The following is a 13,109-nucleotide window of genomic DNA, read 5'->3' as shown; positions in this document are numbered from 1 at the left end:
CAACTCTCTGAAGTAGCTGTTATGGCCCCTATTTCATAGACAGAGAAACCGAAGTTATAAGATAGAAAGCAAGTGATTTAGATAAAATCAAGCTATTCTAAATGACTGTTACAAGGACTTGACCCAGAGCTTTCCTCTTAATGGTCCTATAATTGTCTTTTCTGGGCCATAGTATATGTATTTATGTAGACATGCTTTCTTTCTCTTTTTAAACACGGTTGACACCTGGCTGTATACTCCAGGAGTCTCACAGGGTTTTCGATCATTAGCATGTAAGGCCTTGGCAGGGACTCTCCCACCACAGGCCCTACCGGCCCCTACTGCACTTGCTGTATCCTTACCTGGCAGACCTTTATATTACCCACTGCAGGTGTTTAACTTAGGATCCTATGTATGTGTTTGGAATTTGCTTCTTTTTTCACTTAATATTATTTCCTAACAATGTTCGCATTTTAAAACTTTTCAGAAGCATCATTTTTATATTTCATTTTTTAGTTGTTGAGAATATGCACAGCAAAACATGCCCCAGTTTGACGATTTCCGCATGTACACTGGGTGATGCTGGTGTAGCTATACAGCCAGTCCCCCCCTCCTCTTCTGAGTGACCATACACACACTGCCCCCCAGGCTCCTGTCTCGTCTCTGCAGTTGCTGCGATCCACGTGATTCCTTGCACATAGTTCTTAAAAGAGCAGAATGCTCAGTCTGCTTATGTACTGTACAGTGGGGCAGCTCTTTCTCCCCAGTTAAGCTAAGCTACTATTCCACTTTAAGAAGACTTCAAGGGATATCTGTGGTTTAAGGTTTAAAAGGCAAATTATTTTAGGGGTTCATCCACCGCCAACCACAAGCATCATTTGTAATTACATGCTGCCTATAAAATGTGTGTCACTGACCCGAGAACATCTGTCAGACTTAAGTGTCCTGAGTGACTTTCTCCTCCCTGCTGGTCCCTCTTCTCTCAGCAGTCCTGGTGCTACAGCTGCCACCCCTCACCCCCAGCCCTGCTGGGGAGGCACACAGTGAGGTGATGGGGGCCGATCCCCTGAGCTTGCAGCTAGCCCGGAAGAAGCAGGCATTCTCCGCAGGACACCCACAGACTGGCTCGTGCCTGAAGAGTGGTCCACGCAGAGTTGGTGGGGGCCTTGAGAAGCTGCGGGCTACCTCCAGGCAGATGAGCATGCCAGCTCCGCAGAGCAAGAAGCTTGTGATTCCACTTTGAAAGATTTCAGTAGCTGGAGAGTTTAACACTTAAAGCTTACGCCATTTTCATGTCTTAACTAAGACACGAAGGAGAGGTAGACGACATATATCTCTCTGCACATGATGGCAGATAAAACAAAAATATGGAGCGCTATTCTATGATGAATATTCAGCTGAGGGGGACGTGCTGGTGCCAGCCTGCTTCTCCACTCCCGGATCCTCACTCCGCCGAGACTCACGAGGAATTTATTGCTCATTTTAATCACACCCAGAGAATGAATTGGCAGGAATATTAGGCAGATAGACCTATCATATATATTTTATTTGCATATCCCAGTGACAGAATCACAAGCACATTTCCTATCTCTATATTTCCTTATTTGCTTCAGGGGTAGCTGGGGATGTACTTATCCCCTGGGCCTCTACTCCAAGCTCAGAGCCTGGGCCCTCCCATCAGAGCTTGAGGGGTACCCTGCAGGAGAGAAGGGCTAAAGTTCCTGGCATGGTGAGGGGTTATGTCCCTCCTTTCCTAGGGGATAGTTGAGTCCTGCCCCTGCCGTGCTCAGCCTCTTTCCTGCTGTGCAGCTTCTTGCAGGTGCCAGTTCCCCAAATACCCAGCCCAGAGCGAAGCCCCATGGGGAGTCAATACTAGCTAACCTTCACTGCAGACTGACTATGAGCCAAACACAGTGCTACGTGCTTTGTGAGGCTTGTGCTTTCTCTCTCTTGAACTTAAAAAAAAAAAAGATTGAATTATGTTATACTGGTATGACGTGTACATGGATATACAGCTCACTGCATTTTTACAAACTATTTGCCATAAGTCAAAAAAAATTTGCTATAGCATCACGGAGCCTTTATTAAACCAAAATGTCAAAACCTGAAGCTGCTGTTTCTCAACACATCCTCCAGCTAGCTCTATATACTTCTATAGATAGAGTTTCCATCTCTCTAACCCTTGTCCAAAGAATTGTGCAGCCTGATCACGCCATATCAAAGCAGCAGTTTCAGCATACTCAAGGCATTCGAAATCATGTTCCATTTAAATGTTGAGTTTGGGGGAAAAAATAAGTCTGAAGGGGCAAGATCAGGGGTATAGGGTGGATGAGATAAGACTTCCCAATAAAATTCTCATAGCACAGCCCATGCTGCTCCTAGGAGAATGAGCAGGGACATTGTCATGGGGGCGTTTGGGGAGCAGTGGGGACTCCTTGGTGCCATCTTCCTAGTCTTTTACCAATGCAGTTTTCAATATTCTGTATCAGCTCATAATTAGCCCCAGTGATCATCCTATGTCCTTTTAGAAAATCTATCAGGATGACCCCTTTGGGATCCTAGGAAACAATCGCCGTAGCCTTCTGAGCTGACCTCTCTGCCTTGAATTTAACTGACCCAGTAGATCCCCTGGGAGATCATGTTTTTATAGGAATTTTAAGACACCTTAATAATACTAGGACAAGTATATTACTGAAAGAATGTGTCTATAACCAACTTGATCACAGGGACCTATTTAAACACATTTTGTATGAATTTGAACTTGAGAAGCGGTGCTTTTTTTTACTTAGCCTCATTTACACCCAGTCAAGAAACAGACAATTACAAGCAATCAAAAGCCCATTTCAGCTTCTTTGCAGTCACTACTCATCCCCCAAACCAACGCCAAACTCCTTGCCACCGAGTCCTTTCCACCTTATGGTGATCTCGTGTGTTAGCGAATAGAACAGCTTCATAGAGTTTTCTTAACTGGAGTCTTTACAGGAGCAGATTGTCAGGTGTGTGTATGTCTGTCTCTTCACTGGGTTCAAACCACCAACCTTTAGGTTAGGGAGTGGTTGAGCACCACCCAGGGACACCCATCCCCCAAGGGTAGTAAGCATTATTATATATTTTTAAACTTTTTATTCTTATGTCATTTCAAGAATGGTAAAATTAATTCCTGTAAACTCTTCACTCTTATTTCCCAACTGTTAACATTTATTTTCTCATACATATAGACATGTCTTCATGCAGATACATGTATCTGAATCATTGAGAGTAAGTCTCTCACATACAATACCCCTTATGCCTCTTTCCTAAAAAACAAGCATGTCTTCTTATATAAGCTCAGTCTCATTATCAAGGTAGTTTTGATTGAACTAATCCGCAGATGTTACTCAAATGTCCCGAGTTGTTCCAATAATACTCTTCTTTTTTAAAAAAATCATTTTATTGGGGCGTCTTGCAACTCTTCTAACAGCCAAGCTCATTCTCACAGGAGAAGAAAAGCCAGACCCCAGGCTGCATTTGGTTGCATGTCTCTAGCCCTTCATTCTGGAACAGCTCCCAGCCTCTTTCCCGACCTTGACATTTTAATGAATACAAAGCTGTTCTTTTGCAGACTGGGCCTCAATTTGGGTTTGTCTGTCATTTCCCTTGATTCAGCTCCGGTTATTCACTTCTGGTGGGAACGCCGCAGAAACGGCAGCAGGAGGCACGTGATGCCTGTCTGTCTCGAATGCACGATAGAACGTTAACCACTGAAAGTGCTGTCTGCAGGTTTCTCCATTATCATTTTCCCCTCTATAATTAGTAACGATTTTGTAGGGAAAGACTTGGAGACTGTGTAAATGGCCCCTTGTTCACAAGCGTTCACTCACTAGTTTGTGCATCCATTGATGCAACCATTTGAACCCTTGAGTTTCTTAGGTGGCACAGACTGTTTGCACTTGACTCTTAACCTGAAGCTTTGCAGTTCAAACTCACCCAGCGGTGCTGGCGATTTGCTTCCAGAAAGGTCACAGCCATTAAGAACTCTATGGAGCAGTTCGCCGCTAACACTTGGGGTCGTCATAAGTCAGCGTCTCTTCACCGGTGATAGGTTTGGTTTGAGACTTTGATTCCTTACTCTCCATGAGGTGGAAACCATTATCATCCTCACTGAACGGAGCTGAAGAGGCTCAACTAGTAGCAAGTAAGAAATGCGGAATGCTAGACCTTGCACTCTGACTCCAGAGCTTACCAGGAGTTTTCACGCCACAACCCTGTCTCCCTGCACATAAGACCTGTTCCTGACCTTCAGGGAGTTTAAAGCCTATTTAGGGAGAAGAGAACCAAGCTTTATATCCATAACGAGCCCTAGTGGCATGGAAGGCTAAGCACTGAACTGATTCACCATAAAGATCGACCGTTTGGGAAGTTCGACAGAGCTTCATGGCAGTGGGTCTGGGGATATTAGCATAGGGCAGCATAAGGACTGATGGAGACTAACTGAGCGATAGGGGAATCAGAGGTGAAACGGTACCATTTCTGCACTCCAGATGAGGCCCAGAGAAGGAGAAATCAGTGCATTGGAGTGATGAGACAGAACTCCTAGAAAAGGCTTCAGTGACCCCTCAGTTAAGATACTCAGTTACCCACTAAGCTGGACTCCAGCAGACAGTGGTAGCCAGCAGTGCCACTGGCCTGACCTCCTGGCACGCCTGCAGCTATGTGGGAGAGGTAAGTATCACCACAATAATGCCCAGCTGAATGGATCATGTCCAGCTACAAAGGAGAGATGGGTGGTGCAACTGCGTTCTTGTGTGCCTTGAGTCAGTTCTGACCCTAGAGACCGTGCAGAGCAAAGGGGACTAACCCACAGGGTTTCCTAGGCTGCATGTCAATATGGGGGCTGGGCCCAGGTCTTCTCCATGGAGAAGCTGATGGGTTCACACTTCCCATTGCTACGTGCTTAACACTGGCCACCACGGCTGATGCTTGGGGAGCTTAGGAAATGAGTCCAGAGCGGCCAGAAAAGACTCTCTTAAGATAAGGCGACTGAACTAGACCTGAGGGAAGAGGATGAGTTGAACCCCAAGGGAGAAGAGCATTGCTGACAAAGGTACTAGCATGTGCAAAGGCCCAGTGGCAGTTGAGAACTCAGCAAATATTAGGGAAAACAGCCCATATGTCTAGAACTAGCAGGGCAAGAGGGAGCGCAGGGTAAACTGCAAGTGAAGTTCTGTCTTTAAGAGCAGTAAGAGTCTTAAATTGCTTTTAGCATATAGGTGACGTGATGGAAGTGTGCATTCTGCAACATTGGCGTATGGCCGCTGTGTGGGGATCGCAGTGGTCGGGGCTGATTGTTTGAGTGCAGGCATGAGGCGGAGGGAGCTAGTTTGGTGGTGGTGGTCATGGATGATAAGGGGCTATGGAGAACAATGAGTGACTGAGAAAGATGTTCAGTGGATAAAATTGATAGGCGTAAGTGATAAGCTGGATGATATCTGAGGGAAGGGAGATAGAAAGCAACCTCTACATTTTGGAGGCCTGCAAATGAACAGACGATGTTGCCACTCAGAGAAACAGAATGAAGAGGATGTGCAGTTCAGGAACAGGAGCCAGTTACAGAAGCATAGTGAAAACATCCAAAAGATCTACTTTTTACAAGTGGGTCCCTCAAGAAGTTTGTGGAGAAACTAAAAGGTAATGGAATTGTTCCTATGAATTTTCGAAGCCCTTCGTACAGTGAAAATGCCAGTAAAGTGCCGTACTAGCCAGCCCATCTGGCCCAGGTTGAGTGGAAAAGCAGGCGGTCTAGTTAAAAGCGACTTTTTCAATGACCAGGTCTCATTCTCTTGGACATTGCTGCCAGCCAACTGACCCACTCCCACCCCCAAACCTTCCTGGTGTCCTTACATAGTATCTACGATAGCCTCCTTTCTTATCCTCATCCTCAGACTTCCTGGTTCATCAACTCCCTGGTTCTCCCAGCCCTATCCCTTGTGCCTTGAGAACAAACAAAACCAGCCCTTCACGAGCCTCTTACCAAACACTAATTCTATCTCCACTTCAGTGAGAACCTGCCTTGCCCAAAGCACCCCCCTGCGCTCCTGCCCACCCTGGGTTGTCTGTGCGTCCTCCCATACCTCCAAGGCCTTTCGGGATGCCAAAAGGATCTGCGTCCCGGCTCTCGCCTTCTCCTCACTGTCAATCACACCTGGTGATACTTGCACCCTCTGTCATCTTCTCCACCCCAAATCTGCCCTTCACTCTGGGGGCCCTCCGCAGTCACACAGCCACACACCAGACCCTTGTTCTCACCTGGACATTAAAAGTTAATGATCTGATATCACTTTTCTCTGTCCTCACCAACTTCAGGACATGGTAGATGCCCCAACTGTGCAGGGAGTTGGGGTCTGAGTCAGGGAGTCAGGAGTGTGGGCATATCGGTGTCTGTCTATAAGTGGGGAGGTGCACTCTGATAGCCCGACCTGCCCTTGCTCCCTGGAGAGACTTGGCCCTGCACCCCTTCCTCCTCTGTAGCTATCCCCTTCTTGCCTATGACCTCATCCTAAGTCCCCAGCACCTCCACTCCTCCCCCAGCTGGTGAACACACTGCTAGGTTCATTGTCGGACCTGCTCCTTGAGGGATGCCTGCCATTCCCCCTGTCTCCATAACCCTCTCCCACAGAGCCCCTCAGGCCAGCCACCCACCTGTGAGCAAGCCCAGTGAGGGTTCGCCGTGGCCTCCCAGCCCTTTCCTGTAAATGCACTCACAGCCAGGAGGGGTGCCATATTAAATCAAGACTGATGGAAGCCAGTGGCCATGATTATCCAGTCGAGCTGTAGCTTGCGGAGCTGGTGGATGCCGGCTCCAGGTGAGGGCTTCTGAAGCTAATTGCATGTGGCTTTTATCAAGCAGATGATCACTCCCCCATGTCTGCTCTCTTGGGTGGCACCTTCCTAGTGCCTCTCAGCCCCGTGTCCCCTCGTTCTGCTAACTGGGTCACCTGCCCTCTCTTCTCTTCTAGTGGAATCAAGCCAAACTTAAGCAGGGCCTTGACGTCAGTCCTCATAGCCTTCCTCCCCTTTCCTCCAAGAGTGAGGACAGGAGTAGCCTGCTCTACCCTTCTCTCTCCCCCAAGCACAGTATTCATAGGCGAGTGTTGGCCTTCTCCAGGTTCCTCCACTAGCTGGCCTTGCACAAGACTAGTCTCATGGCTTGTGCCTCAAAATGCCATTTATTGAACACATTGTCTGATACAAACTCAGTGCTAAACAATGGGGGGAAAGAATCTGAAGCGGTACTTTAGTTCTGTTTCCTGAACAGTTTCCTTAAGAAGTCTGATCCATTTTCAGAGGTTAGGTGTCAGGCTTGTGGGGAATTAGGAAGTGCTCAGAGATGTAGACCATCAGTCAACCCTTTCCTGAACCATCTAAAAAAGTTCCCCCAAACCTTTCCCTGCCCACACACACATGGAAGTCAAGGGCCCTTCCCCTTGCCTAATACAGTCACAAGAATACTAAGACAGTCAAGAAGGCCACGGCGTTCATACCCAAATCAACAAAGTGCAGTAAAATACATGGGGCTGTGTTGGGGCAAAGAAAAAGACAGGTTTCCTGTGGCCCCACAGACTAATGCAGCGGTTCTCAATCTGTCAGTCACAACCCCTCTGGGGGATTGAATGACCCTTTCACAGGGGTTGTCCGATTCATAACAGTTGCGAAATTACAGTTAAGAAGTAGCAACGAAAATAATTTTATGGTTGGGTGGGTTCACCACACATGATGAACTATATTAAAGGGTGGCAGCATTAGGAAGGTTGGCTAATGGATGGAAAGTAGCTAGAAGTAGAATCCTTATCATGGAGGAAAAACTAACAGCTAGAGATGGGCTTTCTCGGGCAGGAGAGGCATCCTGAGTGTCAACACTGCACACTGGGACCTGGGGCTCCTACAGGCAGGGCTCTCACCAGCCCTGGCACCCAAGTAGGCGGGGTTCCTAGCTTCTGCCTGAACCAGGGCAACTTTATTATCTATAGAGCGCCATGTGGAAGAGTGAGTTAATTTTAAGGGTTCCAGTAACCTTGCTGGTTCCCTCAAAAAGGGTTTCCTCAAAAAAAGCAATGGGTGAAACAGTTACTAGTAGTCAGTCAAGAACAGGGGAACTGACATGTATCAAAAGTCTAATGAGGGCCAAGTACTGTGCAAGCCTCTTATGTGGCCCCAACTATTATTTTTAAATCATTTTATTGGGGCTCATACAACTTTTATCACAACCCATAATACATCCATTGTGTCAAGCACATTTGTACATTTGTTGCCATCATTCTCAAAACATTTGCTTTCCACTTGTACCCTTAGTATCAGCTGCTCATTTTCCCCTCCCTTTCCCACCCTCCCTCCCTCACAAACCCTTGATAATTTATAAAGTAGTATTATTTTGTCATATCCTACACTGTCCGATAGCTCCCTTGACCAACCTTTCTGTTGTCCATCCCCTAGGGAGGGGATTATATATAGATCATTGTGATCGTTTCCTCTTTCTTCCCCACCTTCCCCTTATCCTCTTGGTAGCTCTACTCTCATTATTGGTCCTGAGGGGTTTATCAGTCCTGGATTCCCTATATTTCCAGCTCTGATCTGTACCAGTGTACAGCCTCTGGTCTAGCCGGATTTGTAAAGTAGAATTATCATGATAGTCGGGGAGAGGAAGCATTGAAGAACTAGAGAAAAGTTGTATGTTTCATCCATGCTATACTGCACCTTGACTGGCTCATCTTGTCCCCATGACCCTTCTGTAAGGGGATGTCCAGTTGCCTACAGATGGGCTTTGGGTCTCCATTCCGGACTCCCCCTCATTTACAACGAAATTATTATTTTTTCTTTGATGTCTGATACCTGATTCTTTCGACACCTCGTGATCACACAGGCGGGTGTGTTTCTTCCATGTGGGCTTTGTTGCTTCTCACCTAGACGGCAGCTTGTTTTTCTTCAAGCTTTTAAGACCCCAGACACTATATCTTATGATAGCCCGGCACCATCAGCTTTCTTCACCACATTTGCTTATGCACCCGCTTTGTCTTCAGCGATCGTGTGGGGAAGGTGAACATCATGGCATGCCAGTTTAATAGAACAAAGTGTTCTTGCATTGAGGGAGTACTAGAGTAGAGGCCCAATGTCCATCTGCTACCTTAATATATTAAACCTATAGATATACATATCTATATGTATATTTACATATGTATATGCATTTATTTAGACCTCTATAAATGCCCTTTGCCTCCTAGTTCCTTCTATTTCCTTTAACTTTCCTCTTGTCCCAGTATCATGTTCAGCCTTCATTTGGGTTTCAGTAATTCCTCTCGGTTACATTGCCCTTGATCAAGCCCTACCAGGCCTCCTACATCTTCCTTACCACCGATTTGGATCACTTATTGTTCCCTTGTCCCTGGGTTTGTTAACATCCACTTCCTTTCCCCCACCTCCCCCTCTCCCATTTCCACCCCCCCGTGGAACCATCGGTCCCGTTGTTTTCTCCTCCAGATTGTTTATCCCATCTATCTTATCTAGGTAGACCTGCAGAGATAATAATACTCACAAAAAAACAAGACAGAGCAAAGCAAAGCAACAAAAGAAAACACGACAAAAAAGAAAAGAAAAGCCTGTAAATAGTTCAGGGTCTGTTTGTTGACTTTAACAAGTTTTTTCCAATTGGTCGAGTCTGATGGGGTACCTTGCCCTGGCCCCTCAGTCTATTTTCGGTATTCCCTGGGGACTTCAATGCTCTGTTCCCCTTGCTGTTCTATTGCACACCCTTAGTGTTTCGCCTCAGTGTGGTGAGATCAGATCGGACGCAATTCCCGCATTGTGTCTCCAATGTTGTTCCCCGTAGCACTGTGGGTCAGTGATGGACCTCTTGTCTCGGTAGTGGGGCTGGCCCTATGGTCCTCTCTGTGCATTGGCTGCTCTGAGCAGGAATATCGTCCTCAGAGCTTAGTGGGCCAGGATGTGTTCCACTCTCTCTTCCTCTCCCTTCATTTGCTCTTGTGTGCTCAGATCAGTCATGTCCCTCTCTGAGCTGTAGCTTCAGTGCTGTCCTCTGAAGTGAATTCTTCTGTGGGGTGGGGGGTGGGGGTCTACCCACGTAGTTGGTATTTGGGCTGGTTCTTCAAACTTCTCTATTGGTTCCCTGCATCGTGCCAGTATGTTACATTCACATCACCAGGTTAAAGTCTTGTTCCTCTTTCCCTGTGGAGATATAAACACTACACTCCCCTGGGGTGAGTTAGTGCCCTTTTACCCCGCTACCCATGTCTTTTTCTTTCATTTTTGCCCAACTACTATTTATTCTACATATATGCCTTGCTGTATGCCAGAGACTCTCCTAAGTACTTTTAAAATGTCTCATTTAATTCTCTGCAGCCTCCTAAAAGAATCCTTTAGGATAGGTGTGAGTATTATCCTGTGTTACAAGCGAGGAAACAGCAGGCAAGCTACCAAACGACGCATTGCGTTGGGCAAATCTGCTGCACAGCGCTTCTCTGAAGCATTAAAGAGCAAGACTGTCACTTGGAAGACTAAGCCATGACCCAAGCATGGAATCTTCAGTCACCTGGACATGTAAAAGTTGGACAGTGAATAGGTTTAAGACCGAAGCAGAATTGATGCATTTGAATTGTGATACTGACAAAGCATATTGAAAGTATCATCGACTGCCAAAAGGACAAACAAATCTACCTTTGAGGAAGTACAGCCAGAATGCTCCTTAGAAGCAAGGATGGCAAGCTTTGTCTCACATCCTTAGGACGTGTTATCGAGAGAGGCCAGTCTCTGGAAGAGAGTATCGTGCTTCTAACCTAGAAGGTCAGTGAAGAAGAAGAAGGCCTCGGTGAGATGGACTGACACAGTGGCTGCAACGAGGGGCTCATAACGGAGCACCGATCGTGAGGATGGCACCGGATCAGACAGTGTTTCATTCTGTTGTGCATAAAGTCACTGCAAGTCGGAACCGATTCAGTGGCACTTAAGAATAACAAGACTCGGGGAGGCAAATCAATCCCCCCACCCAGTGTAATCTAGCTCTGAAGTAGATGAGATGAAGTTTCAACCTAGGTATGCTATCACGCCATACCACCTGGCTTCTTTATAAACCAAAAGAGGAGCCAGAGTTTAGGTGGACAACGACTTAGAAATTAAACAAGGTCGTGTGTAGAAAGTGCAGGGCATGGAGCAGCTACTCCAGGAAGGCTGTTAGCTCCATTCAGCTGGCAATGTGCATTGAGTCTTGGGAGCCAGCTCATGTGTCGGGTGCTGGAGTGACAGGCATGGCTAAACCGTGGTCTGTGAGTGAAGAGGGACACGTGGGCAGAGACAGTAAACTAGAGGGGTCTCGGGGATCAGGGCAGGCACAAAGCCTTACAAGGGGCTTCTCAGACAACAGGACATTTAAACGGGAGGGTACCTGGAGGCAGGTAGGAACATCGGAAACTTGTGCAACAGGGTCGCAGGGTGAGCAGAGGCCCAGAAACGGGCGCACTCTGAGACCGATCTCTGAAGGGATGTGAACAAGAGCGACCCAACAAACCCTGAGCGACCAGCCCCTGCCCCTTCACGCTCCTTCCCTGCCTTCCAACTCACGACACGCTGATTAGGCCGCCAGTCAGTACCGCACCTCTGGTACGTGTGGCTCTCACAGCCCAGTGGGCCCGAGTGCTGAGAGCGGCTGGGTGGGCAGGGAGGAGGAGGAGGAGGAGGCAGATATATGGCTGGAGTCGTCAGAGCTACGTGATGTATGTGGCGCCTGAGGGAGCTGTATAGTGACACTCTGGATTCCAAGCGGCAAGCGGCGCTCCGCTGGGATCAGCGCCGAATTATTGCTCCATATGAAACCCCAGGACTGATGGGAGCTTTCAGTTACAGACTGATGGCAACAGCCAAAATTGGATTGTTTGCTATTTATTTTTTTTAACTTCTGTCAAGGTCACTACCGTAACAGGAAAACACTGCCCAAGCAGCAGGTATTTTTCATCCACTCTGCCCGCAAGAGCAATCTGCAACCACAACTTTCCTGACAGGGCGGTACCTGGCCGCTGTCTTCTCAAAGAATATCTGTGTCGCAGGGGTCTTAGCGGAAAGAAACCTCTGGAAGACCCAGACTTGCCCTGCCCGCTCCCAGAGCTGCTTCCCCCCTCCTCGAGCCTCCATCAACCCTTTATCCTTAGGCTCACTCCCTCACCCTCTCTGCCCTTCTCCAGGGAGCCCCACCTGGAATGGGGCTCCCTCCCACCACGTGCACTTCCAGCTGCTTCAAGACCCTCGTCCACAGACCATCCCACTCACTATTCATTCTCCCCCTCCTGGCCTGATGCCCCCACTGTGCCAGGACCAGTGCTGGGAAGTAGTGGATAGCAGACCGTGCCTGCCCTCAGGGAGAGACACACACAGCTCCACAAGCGGCATGCTGTGGAGTCATGAAAGGAAAACGTGATTCTCCCAAGAGAAGTACTGTATAGACTCGTGTATGAGCTGAGTTTTTCAGCACATTTTTAATGAAGTTTTTCTGGTAAAATTAGGTGCCTCCGCTGATATTCGGGTCGGCTTATACTCGAGTATATATGGTATTTGTGTACAGATTAGAACTCACGTCCTCACCTGAAAACGTGCTTCTCCTCCCTAGGTAATATTGAGTCAGAATCTACATTTGTAACACAAGAGTCACCTGGAGATGTCGTTAAACTATAGATTCTGATTCCGTAGATCTGGAATGGAAAGGGGGCTCAGGATGGACCAAACCACGTCAGAGCCCTAGAGCAGTCCCTGCCTCCCCTGCTCACCTTTGTACTGAGGATAAGGTCCGTCTCTGCTGTCTCCCCTCTCAGGGCCCTACCAAGCTTAGGCCTCCTCACGGTGCCCCTCCTGATGTAGGCCAAGCCCGGCACCCACACTCGCCAGCCTTGCTCAACCTCGACCAGAACCTCCCAGGGCTGGGGCGCAGTCGTCCCTTACCCCACCCCCACCCTTCCAGCATGACATTCCACACAGTAGTGTGTGTAATTGATAGGTTAGTTGCTAGTTTAGCTAAACTGGTAAAGAACCTCTACCTGGAGCACCGTGTTCTCTGCAGTGTGTGGGATCACACTGACAGAAGCCACTCAAAAGATGAG

At 47.7% G+C, this 13,109-nt stretch overlaps 1 protein-coding gene across 1 annotated transcript in view; it reads left to right on the top strand.

The window, feature by feature from the left end:
* CLPB (ClpB family mitochondrial disaggregase) overlaps positions 1 to 13,109 on the top strand; it is a 158,296-nt gene that overhangs the window by 113,452 nt on the left and 31,735 nt on the right. The window lies entirely within an intron of this gene.

Source organism: Tenrec ecaudatus, chromosome 4, assembly GCF_050624435.1.
Source record: "Tenrec ecaudatus isolate mTenEca1 chromosome 4, mTenEca1.hap1, whole genome shotgun sequence".
Lineage (NCBI taxonomy): Eukaryota > Metazoa > Chordata > Mammalia > Afrosoricida > Tenrecidae > Tenrec > Tenrec ecaudatus.
The sequence above is the reverse complement of the archived record's forward strand: the minus strand, read 5'-3'. Positions and strand labels throughout refer to the sequence as shown.